The sequence below is a fragment of the Thunnus thynnus genome, chromosome 19, assembly GCF_963924715.1.
Source record: "Thunnus thynnus chromosome 19, fThuThy2.1, whole genome shotgun sequence".
NCBI classification, from domain to species: domain Eukaryota; kingdom Metazoa; phylum Chordata; class Actinopteri; order Scombriformes; family Scombridae; genus Thunnus; species Thunnus thynnus.
In genome coordinates, this window is record NC_089535.1 from 25,235,870 (window position 1) to 25,242,800 (window position 6,931).

At 38.3% G+C, this 6,931-nt stretch overlaps 1 long non-coding RNA gene across 4 annotated transcripts; it reads left to right on the forward strand.

The window, feature by feature from the left end:
- The first annotated feature begins 2,429 nt into the window (after positions 1-2,429).
- On the forward strand, positions 2,430-6,148 carry LOC137170503 (uncharacterized). 4 transcript variants are annotated; one of them, XR_010924620.1, is made up of 5 exons: positions 2,430-2,546; positions 3,197-3,381; positions 4,256-4,359; positions 5,308-5,391; positions 5,996-6,148. It is a non-coding gene; the product is annotated as an uncharacterized lncRNA (long non-coding RNA). The 4 variants fall into 4 exon arrangements; XR_010924618.1 differs by having other exon boundaries at positions 2,441-2,546; positions 3,177-3,381; XR_010924619.1 differs by having other exon boundaries at positions 2,441-2,546; positions 3,177-3,381; positions 6,026-6,148.
- The last annotated feature ends 783 nt before the right edge of the window (positions 6,149-6,931 follow it).

Consider the following 6,931-nt stretch of genomic DNA (forward strand, 5'->3'; position numbering starts at 1 on the left):
GATGAATGGGATAGTGGGAGAGTAATTTTAACCCTTGTGGCTCTCCAGAAGAAAGCACTGACACTCAAATTAAAGTACTGATCTGGTTAGCTTTCTGTCAGCAGGAGGGGGTGCTCCCCACAACCCTCACCCACACTGACTTTACAAGGCTTAACTTGTTGACTGACTCAACTATGAGCAGCAACTTGTGCTACATGTGTCTGCCTGTGACAGACCCACACTGCTGTGACTCTCCACCAAGAGCAACAACCTTAATTTAGTGTCACTTCAACAATTCGGTATTTGGTAGCCATCACCAATTCAAGTGTCAGTCTATAGACAAAAACTGTACATATATTCAGCATAATGGTAAGTTTGGTAGTCTCCAAACATCACAGCAAAACACCAATTTATTGATACGATAGATTTGAAAAACATCTACCACCATAAATGTCTGAACACCACAAACACGTATTTCCAAATGATTTTTCATTAGGGACCCCATCAGATGAATAGACCACAGGTGGTGGTGACAACATTATTGATGGCTCAGTGTCACAAGAAGCAAATACTAATGAACCATCAGGTGCACCCCCTCAGAACTGGCCAAATGAAATGGGACGTGGCAATCATTGATGCTATTACCGTATGTACGTTTCTGCTACACAGAGGTGAACTCTTTTCTCGCTCTCACGCAGCCTCTCTCCCCCTTTTCACCTGTTGCTGTGTTTAAAGGGGATGAGAGGAGCTCATGTGATTGGTCATTACGGAAGCTTGCTCGGACTCCACCTGCTTATTCTGCATTCATCCCACTAATAATGTTTTCAGTCTCTCCTCCACATTGGCACCAGACCATTTCCAGATGTTTTTAGCGTACCAGAAACCAGCACAATTATAATACTAGGCATGGTCAAACTTCTGTCAGAATACAAAGATATGGCAGTTTTGGATCTGAATCCTTTCAGTGTGTGGAAGCTAAACGTGGGAGCAGTTTACCAGATGATGTGAGATCCTCAGAATTTATTACAATTTTTTAAAATTGTTGTGTAAAAACTTTTATGTTTTTATGTTATTAAATGTAATGAAACTGAAGAAGTAGAGATGGGTGAATGTATCTATTATTTACATAAAGATGTAGAACTTGTAAAATGAGTATCTACTTTATCTGCAGGTTACAACATTCAGCCAGTAATGTCCTTAGTCATCAGGATTCGGGGCAGGCTAGGATTATTATGGAAATAATTTACTTTAACCTTCAGTGTTTTTATCCTGTCATACTTCAACTTCAGGTAGAATACTTTCTTTTATTTGTTGTTTAAATTTTTTTTTGTTTGTTTGTGTTTCTGCACGTCCATGTTTTATGTCCACAGTATATTTTGAATCTGTGTGCTGTTGTTGCTTAGTTTTCCTGGTAAATATGTGAAAAACTGTGTTATGTGTAAGGTGTTTTATGACTAAAACTATAAATATATGTTCATGTGAAGTTAACCAATGTGCAGCTTACATTTAACAACTTGACACTGAATATTAAGTCCAAACACCTGGTGGGAATGCATTCAGTTTTGATAAGAGCTCAGACAGGTGACCACTGAGGTGTGTAACATGAGTTAGATACATGATTGTCTATATAAAGGCCCAAAGCAGTGGTTTTACATGTTCTTCAAAGGATGGAAGCCAGTGGATGGTAGAAAAAATAGAAAGTATAAAGAAGCTGTAGTAGAGGAATTTAAACACTGCTGTGGTCCTTTAAAGTGAGTGAAAGTAACTTCGGAGTTGGAAGATTTCAGTAAGAGGTACACCACAAGTGTTATTCTTTTTATATTTTGTTTTATCTCTCCATGTTTGACCACTTCTTGAAATCCCTGTTTTATTGCATTTTCTATGTATCATCTTTTGAAATTTTTTATTTTATTTCTCTATGTTCGCTATTTATGGGCCTATATTTTATGGTATTGTATTTTGTGAAGCACCTTGTAACTCATTATTATTAATATTAAGAAGGACAACATATAAGATTACAAATAATCCATAATTATAATAATTAACACACCTGGAGAGACTGATCTTACATAGGAGACCTAGACATAGAAGACACATGTGTTTGATAAGATTTCGGACTCTACTGAATTTTTTCAGGGTAAGAAATAATGTGTTGTGTCCAATGTAAAGCACATTGCTGTGTATATTCCTTTTTTTTTTTACTACGTATATACACTTTTTTATCTCCTCAAAGAAAACCTGTTTTGTATATAATTTAAACATATATTTAAAAATATATATACTAAAGTGCATGGTGAAGAAATAATAATGCTAATAATAATTATAATTAACATAATAAAACCTTTTACATGATTTGAAAGGCTGGTACTCCAGTCCACACGGTGGCGGTAAAGCTGCTGTGAAGTTTGCTAAACCCACAAAAAAACACCAGAAGAAGAAAAGGGGCTAACTGTGATTGGTCGTTGGTTCCTATAAAGAAACATGGCGGTTGTTCATGTGAAAAACAAGCGGCGGAGAGCAGCATATGATGGAGGTAGAAACAGAACAACGTGTTGGGGTCATTTCAGGTAAAATTCAACGGTTCTATTTCATGTTTCTGCCGCATCTTCTTTTATTTCCCGCTAAGCTGCTAACTCCCAGACCAGCCGGTATCTCTCCGGCACGTTTCCAGTCTATTACCGGTACCTCTCCGGTCTGTAATCGGTGAGCCTGGGTCCGGAGTAAACCGCTCCTGAATAAAGACGCTCCTTGTGGCGGGAATATTTGGTAACAAGGAGGCAGTTTGAGCGCAAAAGTAGTACACACGCGTCAGCAAAAACGGCCAGTTGCTGTTGTGTTCAGATTGTGATGAAGGTAAAAGTGAACTTTCAGTCTTTCTTTGCTGTAACGATTCCGATTAGAGCTGCGGCCATCAATCGATTAGTTGTTTGGATCTTTAAAATGTCAGAAAATGGTGAAAAACGTGGAACACTGTTTCCCAAAGCCCAAGATGACGTCCTAAAATGTCTGTTTTGTTCACAGTCCAAAGATAATGAGTCTACTGTCATAGAGGAGTAAAGAAACCAGAAAATATTCACAGTAAAGAAGCTGGAATCAGATAATTTTGACTTTTTTCTATCCTGTGTTGTGTTGAAGTCTATTCTCGCGTTAAATGCTTCCTGTAAGTATTTATAGTTTCTGTCCTATTTCATCCTCAGCTGCAACATGCTGTCCTCAGGTGCACCTGGACCTGTGATCAGACCCAATCTGGCTCTCTCCATCTGGCCATCTAATCATCCCGCAGTGTAACTGGCTCAATGATTCCCTCCCTCTCCGCCTCGCGCTGATGTGTGGTCAGCGTTTTGGCACAAAATGGCTGCCGTGCATCACCCAGGTGGATGCTACACATTGGTGGTGGTTGATGTGAGTTTCTTACATTACTTACTGTAAAACTAATTACATTACTTTAGTTATTAGTCAGAAGTTACTCTAATAACCTATGTAAGATAGCAAGCACGCTGGCCCCCAGTGTAAAAGTAACTGTAATGTGATTACTGAGTTTCAAACTGTAATCCCTTACACTGTTACTGGAAAAAGTAATATTACTGCATTACTGCTCGGGACTCTACTGGATAATGTGACCTATAGGTGTATATTCTGACACTTTGTTTCAGTCTGTGAATACTACAACACCCATTGTTGCTATGGTTTCTGAATTCACTCATTGAGCCAGAAATTTAAAAGTGAACTGATTTTAGTTTGCAGATCGTAAAATAAATTTAATCTTTAGCTTCTGCCTGCCATTAGAAATGAAATGCACCATGGGAGTCATAGTTAACTTCTACCCTGAAATCTTTGTCCATAGTCTCATAACTTTTTTTCGTAACGAGTTTTTACTAAAGAACCAGATATTTTCTGGCACAGTTATTCATCTTTTGTTTTGACAATTCAACCAGGAAAGGTTCATGTTGACATCAATTAGAAACAGCTGATCCAAGGTCACATCTGTTTTTATATAAAGCTGCAAACCTTAATGTGGATTCAGGTATCTGGTTATTATCAGGTCCTTGCTGTGATTTTTATTTTTGATGAGCACACCTGTCGTCCTGTCTGGAAGTGATGAAATAAAAGGCCGACTGAAGCCCCGCCCTCAGCAGTATGTTCACAGAGGGGGGGGCCGTGACAAAACCGGACTGAAGCGTATTCTGATCCAGGCAGCCGGCAGGTTAAAAAGGAACTTTAATCACTGATAAACGTTTACCTGCTCACACTCTGCTCTCTGATTGGCTCCTGACAGAACCTGTGACTCTGTGGAGATGATGCTCTGTCATCACTGAAGTCAGACCACCAACGCGGCGGTGTCATCACATCTGAACAACCAATCACATGTCTGCAGTGCTGGTGAGGTCATATCACTAACTCACTACCCTCATACTGTTCATCACTGTTCTTTAAACCCGACCGATGAATCAGCTGTTTGTGGTTGTGATGTCACACAGTGGGCGGGGTTAGTAACCCACAGTGGCTGCTGGGAGATGATGTAAACAAAAGGCCGAATTGTAGCGCTCCCCCTCAGCAGTCTGTTCTCAGAGCGGGGGCGCTGTGACAAAGACTTGCATAGCGTTTAGCTGATCCCAGAACAGCTGATTAATCACTGAGGAAACATGACACACAAACAGCTGATCACTGAAGTCCAGGTTCCTACAGTATGGAAAAGTGTGGAATTTGATTTTGGTCATTTCTGGGTCTGGATAAGTAAGGGGCAAAAAGGAAAAGACAGTGTTTCCCCTATAATAGTACAGGCCCGGACAGCCACCAGGCCAAAAATTTTTATTTTTTTTCTAAATGCCAGAATCAATTCATTCAGAAATCAATAGCGTTTGGGATCCTCTGTGCAGCACTGTTCCATGACGTGAGTCAACCTGTGTCATTGCCTAGGTAGAGTATCTCCTTTTTAAGGATTATGGCAGTATGTAAAATAAAATGTGTTGAGGTAGTTGAGCGAGCAGCAGAAAAGTGACAGTGAATGCGAGCGGAGCAGAGGAAAAGGTTAGCGGCAGGTTGTCAATCTGGCAGTAAATGTACAGACTACAGTGTGTCAGTTAATAAATGCTGCAGCTTGTTAAGACCAAGAAAAGTCACATCTGTTGTTTCCCCAATGCGAGTGGACTTTGAGATGATTTTTATGTAACTAAACTTCATGATGGAGAATGAACGTTGACTAATCAGTCAAATAAATTCTGTAGTTTATCACCTGACTCCACTCAGCAGGTAACAAAGTAAATATCAGTTTGCACATTTATCACACTATGAAACTGATTGTTACATGTTTTTTTTTTTTTTCCTCAGCAGTTTGCCATCGGCAGTGTGAAGACAGCTGGAAAAAGACATGAACAGAACATGTTCTATTCTGATTATGTTTACCTGCTGCAGGTGAGACTTCACACTTCACTTGTGACAACAGGGATCACAAAATGGTTTTCCACATTTCTGTTTATCTATTTGTATGTTTTCTAGAGCTGCAGCTGACAATTATTTTCATTGATTTTATTTCCTCTGTTTGGTTTAAATTCTATTGTTCAGAGACTGACAACAGTTTGATCATAAACAAAAGGAGTTTAAAGTTTGTCTGAGGATTCAGACCAACAGTGTTGGAGTTACATCACTTTGAGCACAACATGAACAATTTTAAAAACTCAGAACAGCTTTTCAGACTGAAGCTGAAACCAGAAACCTGCGTCATGTTCGTTAAATCTGCAAGAATGTTCAGAGGAGCTGCAGTAAACACTCTGCAATATTTTACTTTTCCTTCATAGTTGACTGACATGTTTTCTGCTTCCATCAGTAACAATTAGAAACTTTACATTTTCTCTAAGTGCACCTATTTTATATTCATTTCTATTTCTAAGTATTTAACTCTTTATGGTGACAGTTAAATTGTGATAACTACACCAACAGATCATAAATGTTTCTCAATAACCTGCATGCTCATCTAACATAATATTTTTAAAGAAAATGAGTCATTTCTGTCTGAAAGGTCATGTTTGGGTTCATCCTGAAAACTCAGTGAGTCTGGATGAAGAACTGAAGAGAAGAGCGACATGTCTCCTTCCATTCTTTGATGCAGAGATCTGTTTCTGTTTAATGTACAGCAACAATCACAACATAAACTTCAATGAAATATGTGAAATAAATAAAACCAGTTAAATTCTATAAAAATGCTGTTTTGGAGTTTTTATGTCTTTGGAATTTCTTGTTTTGTGAGGAAACGGTCTGAATGTTTGTTTGAGTCAGTAGTTAATGACAAATATGAAGCAAAATTTGCTTTGTGTAGAAATTGTCATGTAGGAAAATTGGATTAATTCAAAATGTCACTTCTGGTTTTACTCATATTACATGTCTGAAAACCAGAAATCAAATCTTTATATTCAGTGGTGGAAAGTAACTAAGTACATTCACTCTATTGTACAATTTTGAGGTACTTGTACTTGAGTATTTCCATGTCATGCTCCTTTATACTTCCACTCCACTACATTTTGGAGTGAAATATTATACTTTCTACTCCACTACATTTATTTGACAGCTTTAGTTACTTTTCAGAAGATTTGACCAAAAAAAAAAGCAGTGTAGTCGGGGTCATATTTCAGATATCGGAGTTGTTAACAGCTCCACCAATTAGTGAATTTTTTTTCCCTCTAAACTTTTCACATGGTTTCATTTCAATAAATGTTCAAATGATTCAATATTTCAACAAAACTCAAAGATTAGAGAAAAAGTCCAAAAAGTGAAAACAGATTTGTTTATCAGAACTTTGTTCTTTCTTCTTTCCTCTCCCATTAATCATCTCACGACCCATCAGATTTATCTGCTGACCCTTTGGAGGGGTCCAACCCCTAGGTTGGGAACCACTGGACTAAACTAGCTAACTGTATATAAAGTAGTTGAAACTAGCTCCACCTCCAGCAGCTACAAC